Consider the following 20,437-nt stretch of genomic DNA (forward strand, 5'->3'; position numbering starts at 1 on the left):
ACATTTATATTAGTTTATATTAGCCAATGTAAAAAGATATTGTGTTAAATGTTTCTCAATTTCAATAGTTCTTTGGTCATTTGCTGGAATATGTATAAGTAGATCAGATTTATGAATATGGTTTTTATTGGCTAGAAAGGGTTACATTGCATTATACAGAGTAAAAAAACTAGCTTTTCAAAAGTTTACTGTCATTTTTTAAAATAAGTATCATTTTAACAAAAGCTGTCTTATATTTATCTGAGAACTAAGGCCCAATTTTGCCTTTGCTTGCTTTCAACTTCCATGATAACTTCTAAATCCAAGCCTATGGAAAATGTGGTATATTTTCTTTTGCCTTCTATAAACAAGTCTATGTTTAAAAAATAATATTTTCAAAAACACAAGGTATTTATTTTTTCCCAAGGAAGAGCTAGCTACTGAATTTTTCAATCAAATGACCTGGAGTAAATTAAGATGATTGAAAGGAACTGTATTTTAGTTAAAGGCAAATCATATTATAAAGTACAAGTTGTCTAGCAAAAGCCACTTGTGATTATGATAAAGTTCAAAACAAATCAAATTACCCTCATGAAGCCAAGTGCCCATTTGTAAATTTATGAAAAAAAATATAACTTGAGTTTTTAATTGTCTTCAATTCAGAACTCCAAACATATTCTTATGTTATCAGGTAGAAATGAGGCAATTAGCTTGCAACAGATGTGTCAGTGTTATAACATGGCTCTAGATTTAATCTTTCCTAGTTTTATGAAGACCATCTGCACAATTCCCCCCCTGCCCTTAGGCTTTCAGTTTTCCCTGACAATTCTGCTCAGGCAGAAAACCAAATCTAATTGCTTTTTTCTGATCAGTATCTTCTATTGGTAGAAAACAGAATTAAAACCCATAAAAAAGCTCTACTATCTAAAAATCCCAAGTTTAATTTCCTTTCCAGAACTTTCTGCTCCTGAACATATTAAATCTCAAGAAAAAATTAGATGAAAAAGTACTGAGAAAAAGAGGGGCTCATACTTTAATGTTTTACAATTATGTGCTATGGCCTATTTATATAAAATAATCATTTATTATGGGGTACATTTCATTTTAAGGTTTTAAATATAAATCACTAAAACTACTAATTAAATTTGAAATCTGGTTAGATTATTATGATACTAAATTAATATAACTTAACACCCAAGACCTAGTTATGCCTATGTTCACTTTCAAATGACTGATTCTATTCAATAGTATAATCAAATATATTTTATTTAGAATTAGCTTTCTAAATGCAAACTAGGAGACTACAAATGAAAGTAATTAAAGGAGAGAAAGAAACGAGAATAATTCTTCTAATATGTTCATGTTCTTCAGAGATAAAGGAGAAAAGAGTAGAGAGATTATATATTTAGAGTTGGCTTTACTTGATTAAAAAAAGGTAGTTGCTTATTTAGTTTAATTCATACTCTCATCCCCCAATCTCCCCTGCTGATTCTGGCATGGTTGCTGAACCTCTCATTATGTGACGCACGTGAAACTTTCACATGATACTGAGGGGTTACTGAAGGCTTTGACAGGGTTTGGCTAATGGGAATGAAGGTCCCTATTATACTATAAGTTTTATTTTAGAAGAATGACTCATTAAACCATCATCAACCAATATTATCTTAGATTGGAATGTTTCATCAAATTATTAAACCACCTAGGAGGAGAAAGAATTCCAAATAGGATAGGTAAGTTTGATGAATGGGACAGGATCAATAATGCTTGATGGATCCATATATATGAATATAAGTTACTTGGAAAATAATTCCCTATTCCAGTTGTTAATATTTAGTGGTTTGTGAGCCAGGGTTTACCATGACGATCCAAAGCATTCATGCTAAACTTTCTTTAATGGTACCTTAAGCAATAATTTTCCCAATTATGTCACAAATATGTTTTTTCCTCTGTGACATCAAATGTGCACGTTTGAAGAATTATAAGCTATCACTATAGTTACTTTAATCACTTAATGAATAATATAACTGAAATCATATTTTGAATAATAAATTAAATTGAGAAGATGTACATTAAATATGGAATGGCTAAGTAAGTGATGGTATATGATTGTAATAGAATACTATTGTGCAATAAGAAAAGATGAACAAGATGATTTCAGAAAAACCTACATGAAAAACTTACATGAACTGATGCAACGTGAAGTAAGCAGAACCAGGAGAACATTATATACCATAACAGCAATACTGTATGATGAATAAATGTGAATGACTTAGCTATTCTCAGCAATACAGTCATCCAAGACAATTCCAAAGAACTTAAGATGTGTCATCTGCCTTCAGAGAAAGAATTGATAGAGTATGAACACAGATTGAAATATACTATATTTTACTTTCCTCCTTCACTTTTTTTTGTTTTTGTTTTTGCTTTCTCCAAATTCTCTTCCACAAAATGATTAATATAGAAAGATGTTTATGTTTCACATGATTGCATGTGTAAAATCTATAACAGTGCTTGCCATCTCAGGAAGGGTCAAGGGAGGGAGAGAGTTAAAAATTATTTTTAATTGTAATTGGGGAAAAATTAAAATGTTACTAAAAATAACATGTTAAAAGTAGAAAGGAAAACTGAATTGAGGTTTTGCATTTCTGTCCACTGAGACAGAATTTGAATGTGATGAGAGGGGGAGGGACAGTTGGAGTGAGAGAAGAGGATTGTAGGAGAAACTGCTAACAGAAAGGGTCTTTGCCCTCTGAACTAATTGGAGTGTGGAGCAAAGACCAGGAGCTCTAGATCCCAACCTGTGGAAAAACCTTGCCTCCATTTCCCTTAACCTAAAGAAGAAGATTCCTGATTGTTTGAGAGCATCCATTAAAGGAAGAATCAAACAACTATAGCTGCTGAGAGAGGCTGATCCCTTAACTTCAGGGGTTCACAGGAAGTGATGTAAAGAACAGTCTATATATTTCGCATCACTTCCTCTCTCCAGCTTTCTCATGGGAGTGCTGGGTGTTTGGTGTGCTTGCAGCTCTTGTTGGGGTTTGGCGTTTTGTGGCTTGCCAGTGAGGTGACTGGGAGAAGTTCTTAGTGTGCTTGGTGAGTGGTTTAGGCTGATTCCTTTTTCCTTTATCTCCTAAAATGCTATCTTCCTAGGAGACTCCTCATCTTGAAGGAGGCCTCGTGGTTGGTAGCCATGCTAGATTGAGAAGGCCCCTTGGCCAAGGCCTCTGAACTCTGAACTCCTGCCTGGCTCAGCCCAGGTTGGAACAGTTTAAATTCTCTTTTCTCTCTCTCTTTCTCTTAATTTCTTCCCTCTATTGTAATTTAAACCATCACAAAATTCCCAAACTGACTTGAATTTTTTATTGGGATTGAACTAATCTCTGGCGACCACTAGTATAATATATTCAGTCAATAACCCCTAAATTTTACCTCTAACATTACAGAGCTCCTCCCAGTAAACTCCACTGCCAAAGTCTGTCAAAGCCACAAGCACGCCAAACGCCACCACAAGCTCCCAACCCCGCCAAGCAAGAGCTCACAGAGAGTGATGCAGAATATATAGGCAGTTCTTTACATCACTTCCTGTGTCTCACATGTACCAATGGTGGCTTAAACTTGGCTTAGGACAGCCCCGGGGTCAGTCAGTTGTTTCTAATTTGTCACTTGCTAGCACATGCCTGTCATAGGTCATCCTCTCCTACAGTTAATCCTTAAGTGGGGGTGTATATATTCCTGGTTGCTAGAATTCTAAAAACTAAGCAGGATGGAGTAAATCTAAAATTCATGCAGATTCATATTGAAGGGAGAACAAAGAAAGAGAAGCTGGTGGTTAAGCAAACCGTTAGCCTTGACTAAACAATGAAAGCCAACAGTGACAGTTTGCCTGACAGACAAAGGTAACGTCTGGGGTTCAACTACCAGATAAGACTTGAGAAGTCTTATTATACATTATTCCCTTTTACATATTATTCTTTCCAATGAAACTGGTCCATTTACTGTTTCCCAAGTTCAGCAGTCTTTCACCTCTGTGTTATGTGAATTAAATATCTGGGGGACCTTCAAACCAATCCAATCCCAGAAGACTCAACACAGTGAGTAGCCACAGGAGTCTGGGTCTGCCAGAGTAATGGGTCAGGGAATAATGTATAATATAATAACTCCCTTATTCACAGAAGTTCATTGAAATGCTGGTCCTATAATTCTTAACCTAACCTTACCCAAGGGTATCTCTCTTGTGGGTTGAATATGAGGGAATTACAAAGATAGTCTTTCAGACCAGTGGGTACCTTTGCTCCTTCTCCTCCTCCATTCTTTATTATAGCCTCTCCCTTTTACCTCACCAGCCTCCATATTCCCTCTGTTCCTTCAACTCTTCCATTCCCTGTTACCATCCCTTCCTTATCCCCTGTACCCACAATTATTACATAAATTGCCATAAAGGTTCATAACACAATTTTTCCCCTTTGGTTAAAAGAGGTTTGAGGAATAATAAAAACAAAAACTACTTTCCAATTTGGTAAGAACTGCTAGGAAAATGGAAAGCTCTCAGGTAGAAATTATTTTAACCAATATTTTTGTGGTATAGACCACAATAAGTTCAAAAATGAAAAGATCTGAATATATTCCAATATATGGGGTTGTTGGGGGGCTTAAACCAAGGAGAAAGCCTATGTAATAACACTGTTATGAATAAAAATTAGTCTTAGACACTTCATGCTAAAATTATAAGTATTTATTAGTAAAGAGGAAAAAAAGAGAAAATAAGGTTTTTAGCCTTTCTAATATGATATTAAATAAGGTCCCAGATTCCAGCCCAGCATAATTCCCTCCATGCTGTGGCTTGTCAGCAATGGCTACATAGATAAGTGGGCACTGAAGCAGCTCAATGAATGGCTGAGCACATGAGTCTTGAGCTTCACACACTGGCTTTTAAAGTCTCCTTCTAAGCCCTTCCCTGCAGATCCTTTAAGATCCTTCAATTGGCCCATGGCCTCCATATGTTATATCACCCACCATGACCTCTGCCAGTCAGAGGTCTCACCTGCTGACCCATCACCCTGGCAGACCCATACATGAAGAATTCAGAAAAACTTGAGAAGACTTGTATAAATCAACGCAAAATAAAGTAGGGAATACTAGGGAAATTATTTCAGTGATGACCATAATAATGTAAAGGGGGAAAAAAGAATAAAAGTCTTTAGAACTTTAATCAGGAAAATGACTACTTATGACTTCAGAATCCTGAAGGTGAAGCACATTTCCCACTCCTTTTAGCAAGACATGTGCTAGAAGTATGGAGAGAGAGAGAGAGCTGACCAATGTGTTCCTTTATTTTGCTTGGTTACACTTATTTCTTTCAAAAAAGAGTTGGGGAGGAGTGATTGGTATGATAAGCAGTGGGAAGTGATAGTTTTTTTTTTTTAAGAATATCAAAAAAACATCTTTTAAAGAGGTGTAGGGTGCAGTCATACTGTGAAGAACTTTTAATTACTAAGATTAAGAATTGGCATTTTATCCCAGAGGCAATAAGACAGGATTAAAGTTTCTGAAGAGAGGGAATGCTATTTTCTCATGATTTAAAAAGGAAAGGGTATGTTAGAAGGGAAAAAAGACTAGAAGTATGGAGTCTGATATGAAGTTGTTGCAATCAGTATTCCACTTGAGGTGATAAAGATTTGAACTAGGGTGGTTGCATGAACTGGAGAAAAGGGAACAAATCCAAGAGATATTCTAGAAGTAAATCCAATACCACTAAGCAACTGATTGGATAAGGGGGATGAGAAAGAGGAAGAGTTAAGGATAGTTAAAATGGATACAACATATCTTATAAAAGCACACAACATTAGTAATTCATTGTAATACAATATAATTATAAATGTAAACTGTATTTTCTAATGCTTAACATAGTTTCCTAGACTTCTTGATTAAAAAAAAAGAATGAACATAAAAGCACTTGAAAACACTGAAAGCATTAAATAAGTATATGGTAATCTTATTTATTTTTAATGTATTGTTGCCCTATTTTAATTTGTACTGTCTTCCTGGGATCAGCTGTCTTTATCCGACATGGTTTTTATTCCAACTAGAAATAGTTTGCATAGTGATTGTTTCACCACCCTTAATAGAACAGAGCAGAAGAAGAATGTCTCCTTAGCCAGTACTATGTGCTACCTATTATACCCAAATTGCTGAGACTTTAATAAGGCATCCAGTAATGAGAAATGTGGAAATGTTGATGAGCTATTATGGAGAGAAGACCTATAATAGTATACAGCAGAGGTTCAATGATAGCTGCTGGCAGGCTAGCTTCAGGCTTTTATTTTGCTTTTCATAAATATTTTTATGCTGCATCAAGACTTTGAACAATAAACTGAGGATTTTATACTTAATACTTGATGTGACAGGGAGCCACTGGAATTTACTAAAAGCGACATGTTCAGACCTATGTTTTAGGAAAATTACTTTGGTGGCTAAAAGGAGGATGGGCTGGAGTAGGAAGAGACTTGAGACAGGCAGGCACATTAATAGGCTATTACAATAGCTCAGGCATGAGGAAATAGGGGTCTGCACTAAGGCAATGACAATATCAGAGAAGAGAAAGGGCTATAATGGAGAGATGTAAAGTTGAAATGACTAGACCTTGGCAACAGAGTGGATATGGGGGGCAAGAAAGAGTGAGGGGTTGAGGAAGACATCTTTGTTGTGAACTTGTGGGACTGGGAAGATAATGTTACCCTTGATAAGTAATAGTGAAGTTAGGAGTGGGGAAGGGTTTAGGGCCAAAAAAAAAAACAAGTTTGATTTTGGACATGTTTTGTTTAAGCTGTTTACTGGCATCTAGTTCAAGATGTCTGAAAGGTTGTCGTAGATGTGAGATTGGAGGTTGGCAGAGAGCTCAGAGCAGGATAGATAGATTTGAGACTCCTCAACATAAGGATGGCAATTAAATCCATGGGAACTGATATGATCACCATGAGAAATAGTATAAAAAGAGAAGAAAAGAAGTCCCAGACTAGAATCCTGTGACACACTTACAAGAGATAGATAAAAATCCAGCAAAGGATGGAAGGAGAACTTGGAGAGAAGGGCATAACAGTGATTGGGTAACAAGACTATCTAAGTCTGTGGATAGGTCAAGATGAATGAGGGTTGAGAAAAATCTATTGGATTTGGCAAATAAGAGATCATTTAGCTATGTAGAACTATATGAAAAAAGACTCTAAATCATCATAAATTAGAGAAATGTAAACCAAAACAACTCTGAGATATTGTTTCATGACCATCTGACTGTCTAAAATGATAAAAGTGCAAAGTAAAAAACATTGGTGGGGATATGGGAAAATAGAGACACATACATTGTTTATGGAACTGTAAACTTATTCAACTATATGGAGAGCAATATGGAATTATAAAGAGTTATAAAAACTCTTTTGATCCAGTAATACCACTATTGGGTTATTTCCAAAGATGGTTAAAAAAAGGAAAAGAAATCATATGTTCTAAAATATTTATAGCAGCTCTTTTTGTAATGACAAAGAACTCGAAACTGAAGGGATGTTCAACAGTTGGGGAATGGCTGAACAAGTTGTGGTATATGATTGTAATGAAATACTATTGTGCCATAAGAAATGACAAATAAGATGATCACAAAAAAATCTGGAAATTCTTATATGAAATGATGCAAAGTAAAGTGAGCAGAACTAGGAGAATACTATATATAGAAACAAAAATAAAATATGATGATCAACTGTGAATGATAATTATTATCAATAAGGCAAGTATCCTGGACAACTCAAAAGGTTCATGATGAAAAAAGGATATTCATGCCATAGAAGGAACAGAGTTTGAATGCAGATGGAAACATAATATTCTTTACTTTATTTACTTCACGAATTTTTCTCTAGTATAAGCAACATGTATCTTGTTTCAAAACACGGTAAACAGGGAAATATGTATTATATTATAATATATGTATGTATATACATATATATATACACAATCTATATCATATAACTTGCCTTCTTGGGGGAGGATAAGCTGGTAGGGAGGGGGGAAAAGAATGAGACATTTTTGGACATAGTCAATGTGAGGATTTGTTTCTCTTGGGTAAGCATAATTATTATAATTTATTATGTATTTATAATAAATCATATGTATCATATTATTGTTATGTTCCATATCATGTTATATATATAAAATGGTAACCTCCAAAAAAGAGGTCATTGGTAACTTTGTAGGGAGCAGTTTTGTTGGAATGATGAAATAGGAAGCTAGATTATAAGGGTTTAAGAAGTAAATGAGAAGAGAAAAAATGGTGAATCCTTTAGCTGATGGCCTTTTCTAGGAGGTTAGTTATATAGGACAAAAGAATTATAGGATGATAGTGGGAATGGAAGGCTTAGATGAAAGTTTTTGGAGTATAAGAGAAACATGGATATGTTTATAGGCAATAAGGAAGGAGTATGAAGACAGGATGATATTGAAGATTAGTGATAAAGTAGGGATGACAGAAGGGGCTATCTGTTAGTGGAGAAAGGATGGAATAAAGTTGTTTATGTCTGCAGAAATGCTGACCTTGGTAACGTTTTCATGTGAGACAGGGGTGAAGGAGGAGAGAATGGAAAAAGGCATCTGAATGGTATTAGATGAGGAAGAAGGAAAAAGAGTCATAAGAGGGCTATCAGAGCTGTTCTATACCTTAATCAGTGAACAAGTATTTGTCAAGCACCTACCATATGCCAGGAACTATGCTGGGGACACTATGGGGTACAATATAAAGAATGAAACACTCTCTCCTCATAATGAACTCACATTCTAATGGGAAGAGATGATACATAGAATGTGCAAACTAATAATTATATAATAATATCAAGAATTTATATAGCACTTTAAATTTTGTAAAGTGCTTTCCAAAAATTATCACATTTTATCCTTCACAACAACTCTAGGAGGAAACACCTCTTTATTATTTTTTTTTATTTTTATCGTGATGCAAAACATACTTCCATATTGGTTATTGTTGTAAGAGCACATTCATACATAATCAATACCTCAAAATAAAATTATAAATATACTAATGTGAAAGATGACTCCAACAGTCCTTTCTCTGGAGGCAGATAGCATTCTCCATCATAAGTCTTTCAAAATTGTCCCAAATCATTGCATTGCTGAGAGTAGCCAAGGTTTAGATAATCATTGTCCAATATAGCTATAATTATGTACATTGTTCTCCAGTTCTGCTTATTTTGCTCTGCATCAGCTGGAAGAACCTATTTTTGTCCTCATTTCATAGATGTGGAAACTGAGACAGACAGAGCTTAAGCTTAAGTCCAGGATCACACTAGTAATTATCTGCTGTCACATTTAAAATTAGGACTTCTTCAGAATGTCTAGTTCTTTATATATTTATTTTTTGTATTTTTATTTATATTTTAATATTTATTATTTATACACCCTCTAGAAGACTAAATAAATACAAACATATACAAAGTAGTTTAATATTAAGTGGTTTGGGAGAAAGGATACAAGAATTTGGGAAGATCAGGAAAAGCTTCAGGTAGAAGAAAGTGTCTTTGGTGAATTTCAAAAGGACAAAGATTTTACAAAACCAAGTTAGGTTCATTTCAGGCCTGTGAGACAGACAGGGCAAAGGCCTATATATCAAAGATGCAGTGTTATGTGTCTGGAACAGAGAAAATAATTTTGGCTGGATTATAGAACATGGAGGAGAGTGTATAGGCTAGTGAGGCTGGAAAGACTGGCACTCAGACCTTTTGAAGATAAGCATAGGAGTTCATATTTTATCCTAGAGGCAATGGAAAGCCACTGGAGTTGTTTGAGTAGGGATCCATGTGATCAGATCTCTATTTAAGGAAACTCTTTCTAGCAGTTGTGCAGAAGATAGATTAAGAGTGGAGAAAGGCTTGAGGCAGGGAGACAATTAGAAAGTCACTGCAATAATTTAGGTGAACTGTAACATGAGCCTTAACTGATAGAAGCTTTATGAGTGGAAATAAGAGGTCAGGATTGAGAGACACTTGGAGATAGTGTAAAAAATGCTTGATCTTCTTGTTAATTATAATAAAATGGTTTTGGTTTACTGGTTAAGGTGGTCTACCAGTGAGGTATTGGGTGGATTGTGAGAGCAGGAACAGGGGGTGAAGGAATGCCTATATGAAAGATGGAATAGCAGCTCCCCCTCTCTCTCGATCTAATGATAATAGGCTGCCAGTTATCACTTGAAGCCTCTTGATGAAATGGCTGAAGGGATAAATGTCACTCTTCCCAGTCAGTCCCACTAGAGGAAAAGTTACTATCCCCTTTCCTCAAAGAGGATGAGTGGCAGGCCTTATCTGGGCCTCTCCACAGAGGAACTGGTCTCAGGCCTGAGACTTGTCCCCAGTTTCTTGAAGTACCCTTCCTACTATGATTAAAAGCCAATACAGAAATCTGACTGCTTTTGAGGTATTTATTAATGGGGTTAGGTAAATTGGTTGAGGGGAGTTGGTGTAGGTAGCCCTGTCAAATTCCTATGCAATCTGTGGTCCAATGGGTCTTGTAACAGTGTCCACAGATTTCTCCACCCATTCTTAGCTAAATAGCTGCTTTTATTGACTAAAATACAAGTATGTCCTAAAGAAGTAATTAAGAAATAGTTCAGGGTGGCAGGGAGAGTCAAGAGAGGTATGTCCTCCTTTGAGAGTCTAAGCTGTCCCCTCTTAGGGGACTGAAATGTCTTTTTTCTGAAAGAGGAAGCAGTAGTTGTTTATTTGATGAGAGATCAGCAACAAGCAGGAGCACGAAGCAGGATCCTCTCAAGAAGCTTCAGTAACCTTCAGTCTCCTAAAACTGGACTTTCCAGCTCCAGGTTCCCAGGCAAAAGACCGAGACCCTCTCCAGAATTCTCTCAGAACCATTTGTCTCCTCCCACAAGTCTTTGCTCCTTCCAACTGTCACTCCACTTTTGTCAGTTATCCTCAGACTTCCAAACCTCCCTGTTCCATCCTAACAATAGAAATGGCAAGATTTGTCAATCAATTGGATATGGAAGGTGAGGGAAAGTGAGTAGTCTATGAAAATGCTAAAGTTAAGAAACAGGAGGACTGGAAGGATAATGGCACAGCAAGTCAAGGGAACTATGGAAGAGGAAAGGGTTTATGGGAAAAGATAATGAGTTCAGTTTTGGACAAGAGGGGATTAATATGTCTCCAGGGAATCCAGTTTGAAAAGCCTAACAGGTAAGTGGTGTTGCTAAACTGAAGTTGGGGGAAGATACTGGGATTGTCTATAGAGATCTAAAAGTCATCAGCAGTGATGACAGTTCAGTTTAGGGGAGGCTATCCAGAGAGAGGGCAGGAAGGGAAAAGAACCTAGGACAGAATGCTGTGGAACATTTACAGGTAGGGGCCATGATAGGGACCATAAGACTTCAAAGTAAATAGAGAAAGAGTGGTCAGATTGGCAGAGGAACTCAGTGACGGGCATTATACTCTGTTTTACTGCGCCTTGTAGATATCACACCTGTAGATATAGATATTGGCAAGCAAGTCTATCAGGGCCATTTTTCCATATCAGTTGTGATCATCAGTAATCACTGAACTATGATGTTACTGTTATAATTATTTTAAGGCTCAATGAACTATGCCCATATAAGACTGAATTGAAAGGATAAGTGTGTGTGTTTTGACTGCTTCACTCATCTGCCATTCCTGTCTCTCCTCCTACCTCTTTTTTTCCCCCCAAGACAAAACAATGCTCACTTTCTCCACTAGGTGGTGATGCTGGGCAAAGGTCAGGGGGCTGGGTTCTGTCAATCTCCATCCCAGATGGAAAGAAAGCACAGGCAAAAGGTGGTTTTACCCTTCCTAACCCAACAAGAAAAAGAAAATGGTTTGCTCCTTGGTTTAAATTCAACAATATCAAAACTCCAAACCATTCTGGTTGACAGAATCAAGAATAACAACTGTTATGGTTGAATAAATATGGTATGTCAATGTAAGAAAATTCTACAGTGTTTTCAAAACATGAAGTAGGAACACTAAAACTATGAAGAATATAAGGAAATATGTAGAAATTTTTAAAAATTTTACAAAGCAACATTGGCAGAATAATATGTATATTTGAACATATACATAGTAATATGTATGTCATAGAGAATAATGTATATAACATAATATATACCAAGTTATATATATGTATTTGTGGAGGGGACACATGCAAAACTGGATTTATTATTTCATTAATGTAGGTAGTTCCTGAGAGACTTCTCATGCCAATGTTAATTGGTAGAGAAATGCATATTGACATTTTCTGAATTTTAAAGTCTTAGATGAAGAAGAGATCATTACCGTGATGTGATGACAAACCTTTTAGAGACCGAGTGCCCAAAATGCAACCCTCACACTGCATGTGAGAACCCCCCAGTTCCCTACCCCAGACCAGAGAGGGAGGAAACACTCTCACTGGGCTGCTAGGCAGAGGGGCAGGTAAAGTAAGGAATGTCCTCAGGAACAAGAGAAGAGGGGAAAGGAGCAGCTAACATGGGTCTAGAGCAAGAAGGGAGCTCAAAGGCTAACTAGTCCAATCTCCTAGGGAAAGAAAATGAAATCAGAGACAATAAGAGTGGGAAAGCATTTTAATATGTTTTTCCTTAATATATTTGTAATACCTTATTAAATGCTAAATGTTTTATGTAAAGTATTTTATGTGTTTACTTGATTATTTGGTTTTGTTGATGGTTAAGTTTTTAATAAATTTTAGAATATTAACCATTCTCGGTAACATATTTATTAAAACTGAAAGTAAAGAGAAAACATTAGAGAAAACATCAAATAACCTCCCACACACTCAATTTAAGTCCTCCAGAAACTGAGGCTAATGTCTAAATTCCAGTGCTTTGAAAATTATAGGATACTTGCACAGCTAGAACTGACAAGAGCAGAAAACAAGAACATGTGTGCCCAATAGAAATCTCTTTAAGCCATATTGTTAAATTTGGTATAAAGAAAAGGCATAGAATATATGTACAACTTCAGAGGTCAGTATACTGGATAAACAAAAATAAAGAGAAATTCTAAACTACTTATATAAAACTCAAAAAGAGATTTCAGTTTGAGTTAAAACATTGAGACCTCAGGAAAAATCAGGCAATGGCTGTTTAAAATACTCTTGCCATAAAACTTGCTAACACTGGTACCCAAGAATTGCTTAAAATACTTGAATATTTGTTAGTAGAAGATGAAATAACCTTCTTCCCAATCTCAGTGAGCTAGGTAGCCTCATCTATTATGCCTTGCCCATCAATACAATAATATTCTGTTGGACTAACAGTGAGAAAAAGAACCTATTCCAGAAGAGTCAGACTATAGTTTTTAATTCTAATCCCAGCTTTACTAACTGTAAACAGACAAGTTAATGATGCTCTTTGTAGCCAAATTGGTTTAGCCAGAAATGCAAACACATTTCTTAAAAATGCATCTCTGTACCTTTCAGACATAAGCCTCTACCATCACACTTAAGTAGAACAACTCATCAAAAAATACAGTAGGATATACTTGAGACCTTTCTGATTGTGAGCCTTAAGGCAATAATGTTTGGTTTGGTTCAGCACAGAGCCTCGTTAAAATGTGATATAGCTGAGCCAAATTCACAAACCTCTAGCCTCTCAATTTTGCAGATATTAGGTCAAAGATAGCATTAAAAAGAATCAAAGAGGAAAGAGATGAAGTATTCCTTTCCCTTTGATTATAGGCTTCCTGCTCAGTTCGCTCTCCCAGGATGTCTTTCTACCACCTTTGATTTGGTTGGTGCTACATGTACACACACGTATGCGTGCACACACATAAATTGCTGTTCTTGGAGAATTGATTGAGAATGACAATAGTGAAAGGGTAGAAGAGAAGAGACTGAAGTATTTCCCCACATTCCCTGCCCTTACCTTCATAAATGACCACTAGACCTTCTAGTTCTAAAGTTTATAATCCTTTGATCCATCTAAATTCCATAATCTGCTGAGATTCCTTAGCTGCATCCAGGTCCTCATCCCTCCTCCCCTTTTTTGCCAATTTAAAATGTTTAATTCTTCCAGTGTTCATTATCCACTTTTGTGTCTTGAGGAACTGACTGATTTATTTCTGACAATGGTGGTAATGTTATTTTTTTAATCCACAACCCCCCGCCTCCCATTTTGTAAGAGCTCTTTAATTTGTTCATTGTTTTTTGTTCTTAATTTTCTTTTGACAACTGCTGGTAATTTTTTTTCTTTTTTGTATTTTTGCAATACTTTTTGAGAGGGATCTTGAAGAAATAGACCCACTTATAACATCTTATTCTGCCATTATATCTTCTATTCCAACTTCAAACATATAGCAACAGTGATCATACTTCAGTTTTCTTGCCATGGTAGGGGAAGTAGCACTTTCTCAGACCTAGAACTTTGTATTCTGTTTCTTTGCTATGCAACTGAAGAGACCAGCTACACGTACAGAACTGAAGCCCTGACCCATATTCCTATATATTTTAGAAGAAAGAAAAAAGGAAGCAGGAAAAGGGAGGACACATGGGCCAATGAAAATTAACTACTAGTTAAATGTTTTAAAAGGTAAATAAATAATGGTTTGCTGCTTTTATGCAATAAAAAAGATCCTGTATGCAATACTTTGACATTATGTGGCCCCTCAATCTTTTATTCTTCTGAGGTCAAATATAAATACCAGAAGATTTTTCAGAGAAATATAAACAGTTACCATGATATTCAATAACTATCAGAATATTTCAAATAAAGATTAAGAAGGTGGCTCTTTTGGACTTTAAAGGGGTTTCTCATACAGTAAGCTATTGCTGACTAGCTGGGCTTCCTTGTATAAGTGTAAGAAAACTCTGAGCCTTGGGCCTTAACTGACTTTATTGTCTTCAGTCTCTTTCTACTGAACAGCATAAATCAAATGGCCAGGTTAACAGTTATATATCAAGGTAGCAGATTGAAAAAGAAAAGTCCAAAGCAATAAAAATCAAATCTTTTCTTCTGAGTCAGTTTAGCAATCAGCTAAGGTACAGTGCTCAACACGAGGTGACACTTTTAACCTTGATTTTATGAAATGTTATATTCTTTTTTGGAAATTTTATCTCTAAAAATCTGTCCATCATAAATAACTCTGAAATTATCAAAAGAAAATTTCAATATCAGATTATTTTTCTAGACTAGAATATGCCAAGCCTTTATCAATTCAATTAATTCTTGATTTGGAGTGGTCTGCTGCTCAATCGTGAGTATTTATTGAATGCCTATGTACCCAGAATTGCATAGGGTGCTTGAGGATGATTGTATCTTTAGAACTGAAACGAATTTTAGTTGTCATCTAGTCCAACCTCATTATTTTAAAGATATGAACACTGAGGCCAAGAGGGGCCAGTTTGATTTGTGTCACTTAGGACTTTTCTCTTTTAATGTGCTCCCTTGATATGTGACTTGTAAAGAGACTTGCCTGATATCATAGTTTTCAAGTGACAGATGTAAGATTTGAATTCAGGTCCTCTGACTCCAAAGCCAATAGTACTCCTTCCATTTTATCATGCTTCCTCTCAGGTTATAAATAAATAGAGAGCAAGATTCCTGCCCTAACCTAGCCTTTAAAATCTTATTTGCCAAAAATTAGCAGATCTTTATTCATTGACACCAACAGTTTCTCCCTCAATACATTAACACCCTTAATATATAGATTTCACATGATCCAAAATGTGCTTTGAATGTTCTATTTATTGTCTTATTACTCAATAAACAGGTAGTCATTTGGATACTTACTATATTTGGCAAATGAAAAACAACTGAAAGGTGGAGCAAAGTTTCCAGGGAGAAATATTTAGGTGAGGAAGCACAGAGAAGGACAACCAAAAGCATAAATACATATGAGTGGTCCAGGAGGCACCTGCTGCTGGTGGTTCATCTATTTGAATTTCTCTTTTCCACATTACTAATCTAGTTCAGGACCTCCTTTTCTACCTCCACCCCCAGGCACTCTTCCAGTGATAAGTATTTGTACTAGTAAGCTTCCCTAGTGGCCCTCAAGCCTAAAGAGGCTGCTGTCTCGGGTCTAATGGGTCAAAGCAGTGGTTTAGGTATGAGAAGACCCAAAGCGTAGTCTCAACCTTTCCACTAACTTGGTACAGGATTTCAAGAAATAAACTAACCAAACTATAAGGACAATAATACTCATCCCTATTTGTTACAAAGAAACATTATGAAGAAGATAGAAAATAACTAACATTTAGATATTACTTTAAAGTTTGTAAAACGCTTTCCATGTATTCTTTCCTATGAGTCTCAAAACAAACCTATGAGGTAACTATGACAGTTATTGTTCTCTTCATTTTGTACTAGAGGAAATTTGAAATTTAGAGAGGTAGAAAAGATTATTATCTCAGGGCTAGTCAGTGAGAATCCAGGTGTATCTGAATCCAGCTCTAGCATTCTAGCCACTCTACCAACTCCCCTCAAAACATCTGTGAACATATTTTTAAAAATTCACTCATTTTGGTATTCTAGGCATAGTGTGGCATATTGAAAAGAGGTCTGAACTAGGAATCAAGAAACTTTGACTTCTAGTCCTTCTACTAATTAATTTTACTTTAGGCATGTCAGATAATCTCACTGAACCATAGTTTTCTCATTTGTAAAATCAAGAGGTTGAACTATATGATTTCCAAGTTTCCTTCCAATTCTGTATTTCATAAGACCACTTGTTGATCTATACATTTCCATTTTCCCTGAAGTATTATTAACTCTACTATCCAGTGACCACAGAAAGATAAAGTAAGAACATCTCCATTCAAAGCTATTGTTTCTGTCTGTGATTTAGTAAGCCCATTTTAGTGTCACTGGCATTGTTAGTACAATATTTTTAAGGAAGTAAAAATGGAATTTTTTTTTAAAGATATGATGCTTAGGTTCACATTCAACTTCATGATCAATTACACAGTACAATAACAGTCCAACTATCTTTTTCTCTGTAAGCACGGTGCTTAAAACTACAGGAATAAAATGGGTGGGCTAAAAACCCAGAAACATTTGACTTTGAGATATGCATTATGGTTGTTCTGGACTTATTTTGCTTCTAGACTCCAAGGACCTCATTAGTGGGTCTTAGTCCCCCACTAGTTGTTTCTTCTCTGGAAAAGGAATGAGTACAATGCTCTAATAAGCCTCCTCCCATTTAATGATATGTAATTTCCAAAGCCCCAGATAGATAAGATATACCAATGAAGGAAAACAACCTTAGGGCAATTCTTGATATTTTCTTTCTCTCTCTCTTATGTGTGGGAGTTAGGTGACATTATCAGTAAAAGCAGTTTGGAAAAGAGTTTTATTTAAAACTGGATCAAGTCTAACCTCAAGATCAGTCTCCCAGAGAACATTCAATTTTAATTAGCTCTGTAACATCTAAGTCCCAGCTTATATGATGAATATATAAAGTCAGTTCCAGAAAGTAATGCTTAAAAATACTTCAAACTATTACATGGAAAAGAAATGACATAAGGATCATCATGTTCCTAGAATATGCATCAATGTCCCTTCCTTCCCCAAACTATTAAATTTTCTGTTAGTTCTAAAATATATTTCTGCTCCCTTGCAAAGAATTTTCTGCATATTTTCTTGAGAAAGCTCTCTACCATTTGTGGTCTAACTATCTCTGTAGAGCTAACATGGAGCCAAAGAAAGTTTTAGCTTGAACAGATGACTTTAGAGAGGCTGTAATCTAAATCTCTCACTGCACAAAAAAAGGTAAGAGAGGTCCAATGATATGTGTAGTTAAGGTCACACAAGTTTGGAGCAAAGCCAAAACTAAAACCAAAGGCAGGTCTTCTGACTCTCAGACCACTACTCCACAAAGCTCTTCAAAGCTGCTGAATACCTTCATCTTTCTTTAGCAATCCACAAATAAGACAATAATCACCAAAAAAGGATTTCCCTCTATAAAATGTCAATAAATACCTAAGATTTTTAGAGATGATTACTGGTCATCAAAAATCATGTACAGAGATTTCTGGGTAAAGATGGCGGCAATCTAGATGCAAATTGCTTCCTCTCCCCCGAACCAAACGAAATAGATTACCTCAAAAGAGCATAAAAATCATCTATGGAAGATCAGAGGGACTCTCCAGTAGCCCACAGCAATGAAGGTACGTGGGGTTTGAACATTTCCACACTATAAGCATGAGCTGAGCTGAGCTGCCCTCCCCACCACTCCAGAGTAGGGACCAGCACACTCACCAGAGACAGCGAGTGAGTGAGGAACGTCCCTGCAGTGAGTGGGGGGCACTCCAGGGTCCTTGGGATCTAAAGAGGATTCCCAGAGAACTAGCCCTCAGAGTGGTTTCACTGGAGAGCACAAAGACCTCAGGGGCTCCAGCAAACTGCAAAAGCTGTGGAAGCTCTAGAAACGGCCTGAGGCAAAATCTCCTCCGCTCCATGCTGTAGTGAGGGGGGAGGGGAATGCCAGGGTCCCTGGGAACTGACAAGGACTACCAGGGAACTACCCTGTGGAGTGATTTTACAGGGGAAACCTGCGCACACAGGAGAGAAGAGACCACAGATTGCATGGGACGGCTAAAAAACTTCAGAGGCTGGGAAGAATCAGCTCAGCCTGAGGCAAAAACATCAAAATCCTCCCGTTTCACTCAGATTCCTGACTGACAAGAAAGGGGAAAACCACCAAAGAGATGGCTCAGAGTGCCCAAGACCAACCCTCCAAGAAGAAAGGGAAAAAAGTGACTATTGAAAACTTTTATGGAGGGAAAACAGACGAAAAAGAGGATGAAATGCAAACAAAATCAAAACACGCCCCCAAAAATGGAAACTATTCACAAGCCCTGGAAGAACTCAAAATGGAGCTCATCCAAAAGATGGAAACCTTCTGGCTTGAAAAATGGGAACAAATTCAGAAAGAGGTCTTCAGCCTGACAGACAAAATCTCACAATTGGAGAAAGAGCTGGAAGCCTCTAACAGAAGGGCAGACCAAACTGAAAGAAAAATCAGTCCTTAAATACCAGAATTAAGCAACTGGAAGACAGTGATCTTGCAAAACAGCAAGAATTAATAAAGCAAAGTAAAAAAATTAATGAATTAGAAGAAAACATAAAATATCTCACTGACAAGGTGATAGACCAGGAAAATAGAGGAAGGAGAGACAACTTGAGAATCATTGGTCTACCTGAAAAACCAGAGATTAAAAAAAACATTGATGCCATACTACAAGAAATCATCAAAGAAAACTGCCCCAATGTTCTCAAACAAAAGGGCAAAATAGAAATCGAAAGAGTTAATAGAACACCCTCTATACTAAATCCCCAAAAGACAACCCCCCAGGAATGTAATCGCCAAATGCAAGAGCATCCAAACTAAGGAGAAAATATTACAAGAAGGTAGGAAGAGAAAGTTCAGATACAGAGGTACGTCAATAAGGATCACACATGACCTAGCAGTGAACACGCTAAGAGACCGTAAAGCCTGGAACACGATATACAGAAAAGCAAGAGAACTGGGTCTTCAACCAAGAACCAGCTACCCATCAAAACTGATTATATACTTCCAGGGGAAAGTATGGGTATTCGACAAAATAGAAGATTTCCAAATATTCATAAAGAAAAGACCAGAACTCAGTGGAAAGTTTGACATCCAAACACAAAGAGCAAGAGAAACATGAAAAGGTAAATATGAAAGAAAGGGAAAAGGAGAAAAGTGTTTATTTTTTCTTTTATTCAAACCCTCTTCTATAAGGGCCACAATTAGATCAAATTATATATACTAATACATGGGGGAAATGTTATGTGCAACTTTCAAAAATTGTATGCATTAATAGAGTAATCAGAAGAATCACTCATAGGGAAAGATTGGGGCATTAACATTATTTGGAGGGGAGAGAGAAAAAAACGAAAGAAAAAGGAAAGGGGGAATCAATGAAGGTACTAAGATATACTTGAAGAAATAGAAATCAATTAAATAGAACAATCTTTGTCACACAAAGATATACATGGGAAGGGGAGGAGAAGAATTCTCTTATAAGAAGGAGAGGAAAAGAGTGCTAAGTGATAATACTAAAACCTTACTCTCAGTGAAACCATCTCTGAGAGGGAAGAGCATCTAGATCCATTGGGATCTTGAATTCTATCATATCCAACAGGGTAAGGGAGAAGGGAAAACCAAGGGGAGTAATGGGGGAGGGAAGACAAAAAGGGAGGGAAGGAGAGGGGGGAGGGGAAGGGAACAAAAAAGGGAGGGGCTAGAAAGGGAAGCATATCAAGGGAAGGGACTAGGAGGACCGATTTAAAATAAACCACAGGTTCAAAAGGTAATAGCAAAAGAAGAAATGTCAGAATTAGGGGAGGATATCAAAATGCTGGGGAACTCACAAATGACAATCATAACATTGAACATGAATGGGATGAACTCACCCATAAAACGTA

General features: G+C 36.5%; 1 protein-coding gene across 1 annotated transcript in view; it reads right to left on the reverse strand.

Moving 5' to 3' along the window:
• CHGB (chromogranin B) overlaps window positions 1–20,437 on the reverse strand; it is a 189,961-nt gene that overhangs the window by 126,249 nt on the left and 43,275 nt on the right. The window lies entirely within an intron of this gene.

The sequence above is a fragment of the Monodelphis domestica genome, chromosome 1 (genome assembly GCF_027887165.1).
Source record: "Monodelphis domestica isolate mMonDom1 chromosome 1, mMonDom1.pri, whole genome shotgun sequence".
Lineage (NCBI taxonomy): Eukaryota > Metazoa > Chordata > Mammalia > Didelphimorphia > Didelphidae > Monodelphis > Monodelphis domestica.